Raw genomic sequence first — 15,477 nt, forward strand, 5'->3', positions numbered from 1 at the left:
TCCTTTGATTGAGATCCTTCCTATAATATCCTTTTTGATTGATTTTGCTAGTTCCATTGCTTGATTTTTCCACTTCTCTTTTCTTTTTTCGTTTGATTCATTTTTGCCTCCATATGCCTCCATTCTATTGCTCAGAACTTGTTCCTGCACATAAGGAGTAATTGGTTATTTTGCATCACTGAAATCAACTTAGATTTAATACTTATGTTATCTCTTATCAGAGTGTTGTTACTTCAGAAACTCGTTCTAAATTTCAACTACTTTTCATGTTGTTTCCGCATCTGTTTTGTTGCACAACCCTAGATTTCTCTTTGGAACATATTAACTACATAAGGTCATTAATTGGTGAACTTTTCCTTTCAACTTTTATGCTCTTTGAATGGTGTAGTTTTAGCTGCTATCTGTCTTTCTGGTCTTTGTTAAGCCTAAAATAGAAAAGTAGAATTAGGTTCTCCATAACCCAATATTCTAAAACGTAAGCTGCAGTCTTGTAGCTAGCTAATTTGGCTAGAAAATATCAACAAGCATTTACTTAACGGTGTGGCCTAGCAGTTACTGGAGTGAGTGAAAACTATAGAGACTAAAGCGCTGAAAGAAAATAGCTAAGTTATTCTTTCCATTTGCGTAAGATTTTGTAGGTAGAATTACTCGGTATCTTTATTGGTGGGGTAGTTAGGTAACACTAAAATAAATGGCAAGTTCAAGTTGAATCAAATGTCACATTGCAGTATGCACATGGCAGGGCGTTAAGTGTTGGAAGGAATTATTTGTTATAAAGCTATAATAAGACCATACTTACAATTCACAATCTAGTCTATTTTGTCCAATATTTGAAGCTTGTCTTAGTTTGAGATAAATATTATATTTCAGTATCTGCAAAAACTGACTTGATCATTTGCAAATATTATTATTCAATATCTGCAAATAGTGATTTGAATAACTTGTTTGAAAAGTATTTCAAGTGACATGGCTAGTGTTTGGACATAGATTTGATTGAAACTTGAATTTTGTTTTTGAAGTTGTTTTGAAAAATAATTTTTGAAAATATAAGTTGTGTTTGGACATGCATTTTATTTGAAAATAATTTTAAGCTTTGGGAGCAGAAGAAATTTTTTCTCCCAAAAGCAGTTTTTGGGAGCTTGAATATTTTTTTTTCAATTTTTTTTCAAAAACTGATCATATTTCATGTTTTTTTTTTGAAAAACAATAGCCAAATCTAAGGCCAAATAATGGTTTATTTGCATCTTCAACTTTGTTTTCCCAAGTGGAATTTATATTTAAATATAACTTAAATTCCCAAATTAATATCCCCCCTCCATCTCAAAGAAAGAAAGACTTCTAAAACTTGGGGTCTAAAATAAGACATAAATATTTGTGTGACTATAAATCATTCATTAGGGGTAAAGTAAGGAGTTAAAAATTTAATTAATTCTTAATAAGAAAGTATGATATTCTTTTTGAGACAAACTAAAAAGAGAAGTATGAAACATAAATTGGAACAAATGGAATATTCTTTTCAACTTTAACTTCAAATACTTTTTTTTAAGTTTCCACCAAATATTGTCAAACACCTATTAAATATATGTTCAAAGTGGATATAGAAAGGATAAATCAAAGTAATTCCACCATTTTAATATTTGTGATATCAAATGCTAAAATGTGTTTAATAATAAAATAAGCTCCCGTTTGAATATAAATTTTGACAACTTTTTTATTTTTTTTAAGAAACATTATTATTTTATTTTTGGTAATTAACTTTCTTTTGTATTAATCACCAAAGAATAGCAGTACAAATCTATTGTCAAGCTAACTCAGCTGACTATCTCAAAGCTGAAAAGCAACAAAGCATACTTATTTACAAATAGAACTAATGAATCTACTCTGTTCCTAGGTAAAATTTTGTATGTAACTCTTAGCTCGAGTAGCTACTCTAACATTGCATATATATGCTATCTCCCGCAGAAGAACATCACTGCCTCGATACCTTTGCTCAAATATGCATGTGTTTCTTTCGATCCATACTGCATGCGAAATCTCAACATATATCATTTTGAAGATGCTAGCCTTCTTGGATTTTCCTTTTCCTTGCTTGATGATCCTTTGAAGGTGTTGATCCCAGCAATCTGCGGTCCTCACTTAAGTTACCAAAACCGTATTTGTGACACATTTCCCGTATCTGCGCCTCCACAGGTGCGGTCTCACAACCGAATATGCGGTTCCTGCCAACCTCACCAGCTTTCGCTTCTGCGACCAATTCTCCGCATATGCGGCATCGCACCTCTGGTCCCCAATCCGCAGGTGCGGAAATACCAGAAACAGAAAATCTGCAGCTTCTTCAAAAATTCCAAACTCTCCGTCAACCATCCGAAATAACCCCAAGGCCCCCGAGACCTCAACCAAAAGCACAAATATAACCCATAACCTTATTCAAACTTATACCAATCTTCAAAACGCCTCAAACATCATCGAATCAACCAAAATACATCGGATTCAAGCCTAAGATTCCAAAATCTTCCCAATTCCGCTTTTGATAAAAAACCCAACCAAACCACATCCGAATAGCCTGAAATTTTGCACACACATCCCAAATGACACTACAAACTACTGGAACTTCTGGAATTCCATTCCGACACCTATATCAAAATCTCACCTATCAACTAGAAAACGCCAAAATCTCAATTTCGCTAACTTAAGCCTAAACCTTCCACGGACCTCCAAAATGAATTCCAATCATGCTCCTAATTCTCAAATCAACTAACGGAGCTAACCAAATCATAAAAATTCTGATCCGAGATCATATACAAACAAGTCAAATCTTGGTCAAACCTTTCAAATTTCAAGCTTCAAGCTGAGAACGGTTCTTCCAAGTTCATTCCGATTACCCTGAAAACCAAAACCAACGATTTACATGAGTCATAATACATCACACGGGGCAAGTCATGCCCAAGAACTGGCGAGCAAAGTGCAAAAGATCAAAACGACCGGTAGGGTCGTTACATCCTCCCCCACTTAAACATTCGTTCGTCCTCGAACGCGTCCAGAGTTGTTCCAAAAGCCAACCAATCGTTGAATAACCTTACCATGCATATACCCGAGGGTGATCCCATGTCACCCTATCTTATATAGGTCCGATAACACAATGTAACTGAAATTTCACAATCCAATCTAGCCTATTAACATTGGAACCACATTTCTACTTCTGAAATCATCCACAAGATCAGAATCTCACATCTATACTCAGAATAAGCCCGAACAAGCTGTAATAACCCATACTTGCAATCTCAGGTGCAATCACATGATATACCACATAACTCAAACACTTGTAGTGATAACTTCAAATCACGACAGCTTTACACAACCACCGAATACCGGTAGAAAACCTCTTATCAACTAAAGTCTTATCCCAACACTTTCATATACTGCCAATGGAAACTAAAACACACAGTAAGCCATAACCATTTCCCAGATCAACCATTCATTAAACCACTTCTCCTTTGGTAAATACCATAGCAAATTTCTGAGCCAAACCTCAATATTATCCTTCCCACATGCTGAAATCGAAACCGTTCATATTCATTAATTATCCCAACGATCTCATCTAATCCAACACACTACGCTGGTGATATGACACATCAATACAGGATAAGGTCACAACTTTGAACTCCACAAACCAATAAGCAACAATCCGACATACTCAAATCATGGAAATGACTCAAATGAAAGAGCTGTACCGCAAGCTCACCAGCACCACCACAACACAAGGTTAAGAACCCATCTCACATCATAGAAATAGAACACACGAATCTAACCCGCAAGGTCATACCTCCACATAACTTCGCTGCAATGCGCGATCCTATCCAAACACTACTCCACATGAAATACCTCAAGTCACTCTGCTCGAAATTGATGACCACGCGTAATTGATGTTTAGAACCCAAGTAAATCATCATAACCATGGTAAAAAAAATACATAACATCACACAACCCGAAAGGACATAACTGATGCGCCATCTACCAAGCAATATCCAATACTCCTCCTGCTCGAATTCCACTGAGAGACCCCAATAACATCACACCATATGTGCCTATGACAAACAAATCCTAATGCCTCACAACTCGGATAGGTAACTCATAGATCTCCCCACATTACTAATAAGCTCAATAACAATCGAATCAACACATTCCACAACAATACAATTCGGAGCCAACCAACCCGGCTCAAGTTAGAACACGCATCCACATTGGCCTGCCAACGAACTCCTTATCAAGGAAACCCTGAAGCTGCTCCTTCAACTCCTTTAATTCTGTCGGTGCTATACGATATGGTGCCCGACATCAAATCAATACCAAAATCAACAACCTTGCCCAACAACATACCCGACCACAAGAAAACATCCGAAAAGTCCATCATCACCAGAACTGAATCAATGGTAGAAGCCTCTGCAGTGACATCCATCACGAAAGCTCAAATAAGAAAGACAATCCTTCCCAGCCATCCACTAGGTCTTCGAAGCATAAAACCATCCTACTAATACCATAAAATCCGTCGAACCTTGCCACTTAATCCGTGGCATTCCCGGCATAGCCAACATAGCCGCCTTAGCGCAATAGCCCAAAATGACACAACACTGAGACAACCAGTCTATGCCCATTATTACCTCCATAATCTAACATACCAAGCAACAAAGGATCCACTCGGGTCTCCAAACCCTAATAGTCACTATACCGTGCCGATACACACGACCCACAACTACAACATAGCCTGAATATGAGAACTTCCCGTCTCCCAATCCATATGGTACATGAATCACCAGATCCGGTCCCAATTCCGTTGCTCAAATACATACCACACCTCTAATACTCAATCATTCCACGAGAGATAATCTAAAATTCCTCCACCAAGAAAACTCGAATATCAACAGCCGATCTAACAAGAAAGCAATACTACCAAAGTACCATCAACTTAATCACATAGCCATTTTCTAAAACATATGCCCTTTTCAAATCACCCTAAGTAGCAATACCATTTGCTTAATCATCTGAAGCTCATTTCTCTAACTATTTAAAGTTGCCCGCTGCCTAAGAGTTTTATGACCTTCCTTTCAGAACTGAACCGTAGCCTTACACACACAATCTCAATTCTCCACAATATACCGCATATACTATACCATCCTAGGATAACATGAGGACTTCATATCCCTTTCGAGCCACAAGCAACTATGTACTCAACCAACCAAGACTTTCCATTGAACCCATCTGGAAGAAAATCACTATACATCCCACGCTCTTCATGCTAGTAGAAAATATGCACCTCCAAACTGCGGTGGAAATCATCAAGAACTCTTCGACTCCCTTTGCACAAAACCAAACCTGCCATGACTGAATCCTTCTAACTCAGCCAAGCTACGCATGCCACTAACACCTAAGAGCATTGCCGCGAAACACCTGTAAGAACTCATTACCTCGTAAGCATCCAAAGAACTGACCATATCCTTACCATGCCGATCCAGCCTACTATCAAGCTATCCCAGCTATCCAAGTTTCCTTCTGATTTACCTTCAACTTGATACTCCTCCTTGCTGTAACACCACAATTCTCAACCTAGACTCACTGCACGAGACCCAAGCATAAGACCACACCGACTAAGGCTCATAAGCCGCCGGACACTCTCTTAAATGCCTCAAAGTACCACATTCGAAATACTTTACTTTGAAGAAACTTCCTACGAATCTAAATCCGTTATCATCACCTTCCTGATACTGATATATAGAAGCCCATAATTGATATAGAAATACCACAAATCTTGACACCCTCCAAATGCAAACCTCAGATTCTAGACAATTACACCACTTTGAAAATCTCCAAATATTACATGTAGAATCTTGAACCCATTAGAACCATTCTCGAGAGTCATCCCCTCTACTCAAACTGCAATCAACCTGATCAAATGAACCGAGCAACCTGTGCCTCACTAGCATTCCGACGCCGCAGAATGTAACCTCATCTTAATACAACCAAGCAACTTCCTGCTCTATGCACCGAGCATCCTTCACCAACAACAACTCAAGACATTCCGTGATTCTCATGCACCTATGAAGCATAATATAACCTTTGTCAAACTTTTCCTTTACTCGAGTCATCCTCGGTCTCAATCTCCGTAAGCCATAACTGACTTACCAGTATGCCTCAAATTGGAACCGACATAGCACCTAGCCATGCAATCGCCTAATCAATAGCAGACTCCCCAACTTGGCTCAAATCCATAGACCAAAACACACATAATAACTCATAACACATATACTCTACTGCTGCCATAATACCATAGTGAGATTAAAGTCAATCCTTCATTAACTCATGAAACACAGACCATCTGGTACTTTAAATCTTCTGTAAATCTCGTATTCATCCTCGCAACAGTCAAGCCCACTCTCTTAAGCGACCCAAATTTAAATTTCAACACATATATTTCACTTGTAAATGAGATCTTCTAACAGACAACATAAGGATCACCCAACCTCATAACTCTCCTCAGGAGATAACCCACCTGCTTTGCCTCCAACTAACATTTACCTTACACCGTCATAAACATTACGCAGTCACTTAGTCTTCCTGCGTCTGAACTCATACTGCAACATGAGATTGACTTCACTCCCAGCTAGGAAACATGAAAAGATTCTTCACACACCCATAACTCGGGGCTATACCTCAAATCAAGATGGAAATCGAGCACTTAATAGTTCTTTTATTCTCCAGCAAACCCTCCTCGTCGCTTCCAAATCATATGAATACATCTCGCAGTCACATCACACTCATCACGTAACTATCCAGCCATCACTTCCCTTAATAGGGACACAACATCACATATAGATCCAGAAACACGTGCTCACGTAATCAGCAGCTCCGAGCTCAAGTTATAGGTAAAAATACGGCATCAAGTCTTCTAGACTGGCCCAATATCAACATACAAAGATCGCATCTCGCCCCTTGATCAGGGAATCACAAGTCATCGATGCACATCTAATACTGAGCGCTCATGCACGCATACAAACATGTGGAAGGGATTGAACGAGTTACATTTCAAGCTAAAAGGACGCACGATAAGAATTCAAGAATGTGAAGTTTTTTCCTAGAGGTTTTACAACCTCTCGAGGATTAATACAGACGTTTCCGTACCGATCCGGGAGACTCTACTAAACCTGCTCATGACTCATGAGACCTATGTAACTTAGGCTCTGATACCAACTTGTCACGATCCCAAACCGGACCCGGTCGTGATGGCGCCTTTCGTGAAGAAAAGGCCAGCTGACATAATTCCCAAATTAGTTTTAACAGTTTCAATAAGTCAATTTAAGTCATTTATAAGGATAAACCCCCGACAAGTATAGACTTAGCAAAATAAAACAAGTGAGGAAATGAATACAACCCGACATCGGGGTGTCACAAGTCATGTGCATCTACTAAGGTCAAAAATACAATAGGATTCCGGAAATATACAAAAAATAGTCTAATGACATCAAGAGGGAATAAAGTTGTGCTACGAACGTCGGGCATGTACCTCGCTATAACTCCAATGACTCTGCCTCAGCTCATCCAATACCCGCTACCGGGTGTAGAAATACCTGAAACTGCACACAAGGTGCAGGGAGTAAAGTGAGTACTCCAACTCAGTGAGTAATAAAATAAATGGAGACTGAGCAATAGGAAATCCGTAAAGCATATCGAGATGTTGTATAGAAGCAATACAAAACCATTTAAGAAAGCAATGAAGCTGTGAAATCTCTTAAAGCATCTTAGCTCAGTTTAAACTTCTTTAAAAATGACTTTTTCAATAGTTACACAATTGAAAGTAAAGCAGTTAGTGCAGATAAGCACAAAAAATCTGCCTCTCGGGAACAAATACACAATTAAACAGGCAAATGACAGGCAAATAAGAAAGAAAAGCACATAAGGTTCGCCCCTCAGGCACAATGTCAACAAATCTGCCCCTCGGGCAATATCTTAGAACAATACCAGCCCCTCGGTCTATCACATAGAACAATACCAGCCCCTCGGGCAATCACATAGAACAGTACCAGCCCTTCGGGCTATATCTCGCATCACAATGGGTACTCGTGCTCACTGGGGGTGTGCAGACTCCTGGAGGGGCCCCTTACGGCCCAAGCGCAATATCAAGCCATCTCGTGGCATCATCTCTAGGCTCTCGGCCTCATATCAACAAGCCACCTCGTGGCGTACATATCTCAGGCCCTCGGCCTCATAATCAAAATCAGCGTTTCACCATTGCAGCGTGCAGCCCGACCCAAAAGATATCCTCATAACATAGGCACTCGGCCTTACTTAGTCAAAAATCACATAAGCCGCTCGGGCAATAGTAAAACATGATGCTTAGCCCAAAAATATTATTTTAAATATCATTTCAAGTGTTAAAGCAAAGTAAACATGGCTAAGTTTTGAAAACAATGGAAAATAATATGACTGAGTTCAAGTATAAAGTCAAAACAGTGAGGAAATATCAACAAAATCCCCGAAGGGTTCAAATAGTTGGCACGAAGCCCAAATATGGCATTCAACCCAAATAATGATGATAACAATTAGATTTCAGTCAAACACGCAGTAAAATCATCAATCGGGACGGACCAAGTCACAATACCCAATGGTGCACGACCCTACGCTCGTCATCAAACGTGTGCCTCACCTCAATATAGCACTACGATGTGCAATCTGGGATTTCAAACCCTCAGAACATCATTTACAATCATTACTCACCTCGATCCAGTCCAAACTCTAGCCCGCGATGCCTCGCCCGCACGAATCGACCTCCGTATGCTCCGAATCTAGCCACAATCAGTACATAATCATTAAAATATGCTAAGGGAACGAAGCCCAGTCGAAAATATCCAATTTAACATCAAAATCCCGAAATTGCTCAAACCTGGCCCCCGGGCCCACGTCTCGAAATCTGATAAAATTAACATCAATGGAATCCTCATCCTCTCACGAGTTCATACATATCAAGAATCATCAAAATCGGACCTCAAATGGCCCCTCAAATCCCTACTTAAAGATCTCTTAATCTCAAGCCCTAATTACCCATTTTTTGCTACTGATTTTTCATTGATTTCAAGCTTACAATGTTAAAATTCATCATACAAACAAGTTTAGGGTCCAAAAATCTTACCTCCATGAAATCCTCTTGAATTCTCTCTTCAATTAGCTCTCCTAAGCTTTCTCCCGGATGAAATATGGTGAAAACTCTTTCAAAATCGCAAAGGGTGCAATATATACTTTCTGCCCAGGCATTTTCGCATCTCCGGCCCAAATTCTACTTCTGCGGTACCGCATATGTGGTCCTCACTTAAATTACCAAATCTGTGACACATTTCCCGTATCTGCTCCTCTGTAGGTGCGGTCCCATAACCGCATCTGCGGTTCCTTCCAACCTCACCAATTTTTGCTTCTGCGACCAATTCTCTGCATATGCGGTATCGCACCTCCGGTCCCCAATCCGCAGGTGCAGAAATACCAGAAACAGAAAATCTGCAGCTTCTTCAAAAGTTCCAAACTCTCCGTCAACCATCCGAAATCACTCGAGGCCCCCGGGACCTCAACCAAAAGCACAAATATAACCTATAACCTTATTCAAACTTATACCAATCTTCAAAACACCTCAAACATCATCGGATCAACCAAAACACATCGGATTCAAGCCTAAGATTCCAAAATCTTCCCAATTTCGCTTTTGATCAAAAACCCTATCAAACCACGTCCGAATGACCTGAAATTTTGTACACACATCCCAAATGACACAACGGAACTACTGGAATTTCCGGAATTCCATTCCGACACCCATATCAAAATCTCACCTATCAACTGGAAAATGCCAAAATCTCAATTTCGCTAACTTAAGCATAAACCTTCCACGGACCTCCAAAATGCATTCCGATCACGCTCCTAATTCTCAAATCACCTAACGGGGCTAACCAAATCATAACAATTCCGATCCGAGATCATATTCCAACAAGTCAAATCTTTGTCAAACCTTTCAAATTTCAAGCTTCAAGCTGAGAACTGTTCTTCCAAGTTCATTCCGATTACCCTGAAAACCAAAAACATCGATTTACATGAGTCATAATACATCACACGGGGCAAGTCATGCCCGAGAACTAGAGAGCAAAGTGCAAAAGCTCAAAATGACCGGTCGGGTCGCTACAGGCCTAGCAGTATTTTGGAAGATTAGACATCCCCAACTAACTCTTGGTAAGTCTCCTAGAAGCTACAGGTATATTTGTCTAACAATGCTTTTGCTGTGATCATTTATATTCTATGACTGCAGTATAGTTGCTTTAGATCCAATTATTCTTCTCACCATCCAATTGGCTTGCTGTGGTATTGGCATCTATTGTAGCTGACTTTGGAGTACAAGTGTTTTCCCATACTACTAAAGACTTCTTGATTATTATATTAGTTCTAGACCAAATGTTACCTTTATAGAGTGCCTCTATCATTTTCAGTACCTTAGCAGGAAAGATAAACAATTGAGTCCAATATGCTTGGATGCCAAATATTACAGACTGGACCAGCTACACACGACCAGCATAAGAGAGCTTTTTAGCAGTCCAGGAAAAAATCTTGGCTGTAATCTTTTCGATCAAAGGTTGCACTGTATGAGAGTTATTTTCTTTGTAGACAAAGGAATCATTTAATTTATCCCTTTCATGCTTACTATAACTAGTTATTTCAGTTTTCTATTAGCTTACTTTAACCTCAACTCTATTTATTGGACTGAGAAAGATACAAATTATTTAAACTGAATATTTAAAATAAACAATTCATAAAAAGAAATCTATGCCTAGGTACTTGAAGGGAAAGGATCCATTTTCAAATCCCAAGTGAGTCAATATCTAGTCCTTCACATATTGCGTTACCCCACCACAATATACTGGGCTTTTTCCTAGATTAGCATGTAGGCCTGATGCCTGAGAGAACTGAGAGAATGTAACGATCCGACTAGTTGTTTTGAGCAATTTCGTCCGGTTTGGCAGTTTGAGGTCACGAGTAGCTTCATATTATGGGTATCGACTTGCGTGCGCAGTCCAGGCATGAAACCGGAAAGCTTTTATGTGAAAATATGAAAAAAAAAATAATTTTTAGAGTTACAATTTGGTTTTTAGTTGACTTTGGTCAACATTTTTGGTAAATAGATCCGGGTCTGTGTTTCGAAAATCCTGGGAGGTCCGCTGAAAAATATGGGACTTGGACGTATGCCCGGAATTGAATTCCGAGGTCCCTAGCTTTAGAAAACAATTTTCAAAAAAACTTGTTATGCTGGTTTTTAAAGGAAATATAGAAATGAATTAATGTTTGAACTCATTGGTATTGGACCCGTATTTTGGTTCTGAATCTCGGTACAAGTATTTTATGATATTTAAGTCCTATCTGTAAAATTTGGTAAACACTGGAATTGATTTGACGTGATTTGGACGTCCGGTTGAAAAGTTAGAAAATCATGAGTTTTGAGATTAAATTCATAGTTTTTGATGTTATTTTGATGAACAAGTCCATATGATAATTTTAGACTTGCATGCATGTTTGTTAGGGAGCCCCAAGGGCTTGGGTGAGTTTTGGATAGGTTTAGGCTATGTTGCGCTTTTTTTTGGATGCTTCATCTTCGTTTCTTCAAGCAAAAATAATATCACATTGACAAAATAAGATCCAAATTCAGTTTTGTTTGGATCATTAGATCCATATCAAAATTATGGATCCATAACAAAAAGAATAATCGAATTTGGATATCGTATAAGGAAGTTATGCTCATTTTCGTGTCAGAAAAAATTGTTGGTTTTGGTGTGGTCGCAAATGCAAACTTTTTATCGCATTTGCGATGCCCAGTTCGCAGATGCGAGATTTTGTCACAAATGCGACTTCTGTCAGCCCTGCGTTGTTCGTAATTGCGAGGGGTTCGCAAATGCGACATCTGAGGCCTGTTAAGTGAAGTTTTTGACGAGTTTTTCACCCATTTCTCAATTTTCTCAAACCCTAAACCTCCATGGGCCATTTTTCAAGGACCCAAACTTATCCAAATCATTGGGTAAGTGTCTCTAATCAATTTCCAACTATATTTTGTGATTATATCTTAGATTTAACATCAAATTCATGAGAATCTAAAGGAAAATTTGGGGAAAATTGTGAAATCTTTCAAAAATATAAAATGAAGATTTGAATGACCAAATGGTATTGGAATTAGATAATTTTTGTATGGGTAAACTCTTAGCGGAATGGGTGTTCGATTTGAGTAAATTTTGTCGGGTTCCGAGGTGCGGGCCCGGGGAGTTGACTTTTGTTGACTTTTTGCAAATTGTATAAGAATCATAGTTTTGTCAATTAAAATTGTTTTCTCTTGCATTGTTTGATGTATTCAAGTTATTTTTGGCTAGATTGAGCCGAGCGTTGATGAATTGGTAAAGGAAAAGCTAATTGAGTATTGAATTGGCTGGATTGAGGTAAGTATCTTGTCTAACCTTGTGTGGGGGACTTCCCCTTAGGAATTGAGTCTTGTACGCTAATTGTAGTCCATGCATGCGAGGTGACGAGTGTGTGCTCGACCTTATTTGTGGGAAATTTGCCTCTGGGGTTCTTAGGTCCTTATGTGGAAAGTATCCCGTTATGATTGGGTTTCCTAGTTGCTTAAATTTCCTCTATATGCTCCATATGACGTTGTTAGCTTTCCTCTAATTCTTACATGTTACATTGACCCTTAATTGCCTTCCTTATCGTTTTGATACTTCTTAATTGTTAGTTCCTCTATGACTTCGTGCAAATAGGTTACATGTCCAATTGTTGTGGTTAACGGTGTAGTTATTACGTGCTTGTTATGTCTTGTTTTTTAGTTAAGGTTTCATTGTGAAGTTAATTGTTGGTACAAGTTTGGTTATAGCTGATTCCCTTGCCGGGACATATTTAATTCTTACTGTTCGTTCCCTTGTCGGGACGTGTGATTCTTGTTGTTTACTCCCTTGCCGGGATATTGTTATTTCCTTATTATTCCCTTGCCGGGATTCTTTTGTGATTGTTGTTGATTTGTATATGGGATAGGGTTGCACGCCGCAACAATATTATATGATTTGGGTCGGGTTGCACGCCGCAACAATATTATATGGGATCGGTTTGCACGCCGCAACAATATTATTTGGGATCGGGTTGTACACCGCAATGATATTATATGATTTGGATAAGATTGCATGCCGCAACAATATTATACGATTTGGATCGGGTTGCACGCCACAATATCACTATATGATTTGGATCAGATTGCACGCCGCAACAGTACTATATGATTGGGATCGGGTTGCATGCCGCAACAAGAAAGAATAAAAGTGAATATTGATTCTTATGGTGAGAACGAGAGTAAAAGCACGAAGGGTTATGTCGTGCACTTTCTGCTGCTGTGTTTATTTGTTGTTATCAATTCAAATATTTAAACTGTTTAATTCCTTTATTGTTGTGATCTTTTGTGTTAGAACCCACAATGTTTCAATACCTCACCGTATATATATATATATATATATATATATATATATATATATATATATATATATATACACACACACACACATATATATATAAATACACATTCCATTACTTCAAACTTCAATAATTGTTACATTTAATTTAATTAGTTTCTCAATTATATCCCCTTAAACCGTCTGAGGTTGTATTTATCTTAAAAAGGAATTTTTACTAAGTTTTAAGTTATTAATTCTCATGTTAAAGGCAATAATCCATTCGATGTTGTATTTTAAATTAAAAGGGTTACCTTCTTTACTCAAAGGATTTCCAAATAAACAACTTCATCTTTTCTCGTCGGCTTTCCTAATTAGCTTAGAAATTATAATTTTACTTATATTAGGTAAATAAGACTTCTTGGACATATTGAGTGCATTGTACGGACGTTATGTATTGTATAGCATATGGATTTTGTTGTTAAAAGTGAAATGGAAAATGAAATATGGGGGAACAAGGTGCCATGTGTGCTGAAGGTTCGGAAGTTGAGATTATGATATGAGAAATCGAGGGTTGAGATGGTCGTGATTGTGTACTAGACATGATGTGATTGATTTAGTTGGTATTAACTTCTTTATTTGGATACATTCTTACTTGTCTCTGTTCCTATTATGTCAGTGTTGATTTACTTAGTTATCTGATTTACTTGGTTATCGTTTGTTACTACCCGTGTTCTCCCTTTATTGCTCCTACTGTTTGTATTTGATTTCTCTCCGCTGCTGGTATTACCACGTCATCTTTATCTCAGTATTTTATTATCATATCCTGCTCATTTCATTTGACCAGTAGGTGTTTTGACCGTTCCTCATCACTACCTAATCGAGGTTAGTCTTGATACTTACTGTGCACCACCATGGTGTGCTCATACTACACTTTTGTACATTTTTGTGTACAGATCCAAGTATTTGATCGGTAGTAGCTATGCGGATCGTTGCGGTGGAGACTCAAGGTAAACCTGCTACAACGTTCGCAGGCCTTAGAGTCACCTTCATTTGTACTTAATTCCATTTGTTACTTTTGTTTTGGAGCAGTGATGTATTTATTTTGTATAACTACTATTAGAAAGGCTTGTGACTTGTACCACCGGTTTTGGGAATTGTAATTTGTTCAGAGTAATTTAATTTAAAGTTAGTAAATATCCATGTTATTACAGAAAATGTTAGGCTTACCTAGTTTAGAGACTAGGTGCCATCATGACTCCTTTGGAGGAATTTTGGGATCGTGACAAGTTGGTATCAGTGCTCTAGGTTCATGGGTGCTACGAGTCACAAGCAGGTTTAGAGAGTCTTGCGGATCGGTACAGAGACATCTGTACTTATCCTCGAGAGGCTATAGAACTATTAGGAAATTCTCCTTCTTTTATTCCTTATCGTGCGATATTAATTCAGCTTGAAGTATATAACTGATGTTCCTTTACATCCACTCGTGTATAATATTATGCTCTCAGCGTTTTCCATGCGCCAGTGGTTCGTGATGCTACAAACAGGCTACGAAAGAGTCAGGGATGCTCAGGCATTGTCTGGACGTGTTTTCCAATCCGAAGATATAGAGGCATTGAGAGACTATTCAGTTGTTCGTATGGAGGCGCATCGGTTTCCGGCATCTGATTGATGAGTGCGAGCTTCGGAAGGTTTAATTGGTTGACTAGTCGTCGCGATTGTTGTAAGGCCACAAAGTGGGTGTTGATTGGGAATAGTTGGTGGTATTAGAGTACCTTGTGATTTGTGTTGTACGAGCTTTGAAGGTTAGTTTTATGGATCATCAGACGTTGTTTTCTATGGATTTGCGCCAAGTGGAGGAGTCCAATAGCTGCATTCAGATTGCAGAGTTAGATTTATATCAGATTTGGCCTGAGGTATATGTATATGTGGTATTGGTAGGTTCCCGAAATTTGTATATGACTAAGGTCTGAGATCT

Source organism: Nicotiana tabacum, chromosome 1 (assembly GCF_000715075.1).
Source record: "Nicotiana tabacum cultivar K326 chromosome 1, ASM71507v2, whole genome shotgun sequence".
Lineage (NCBI taxonomy): Eukaryota > Viridiplantae > Streptophyta > Magnoliopsida > Solanales > Solanaceae > Nicotiana > Nicotiana tabacum.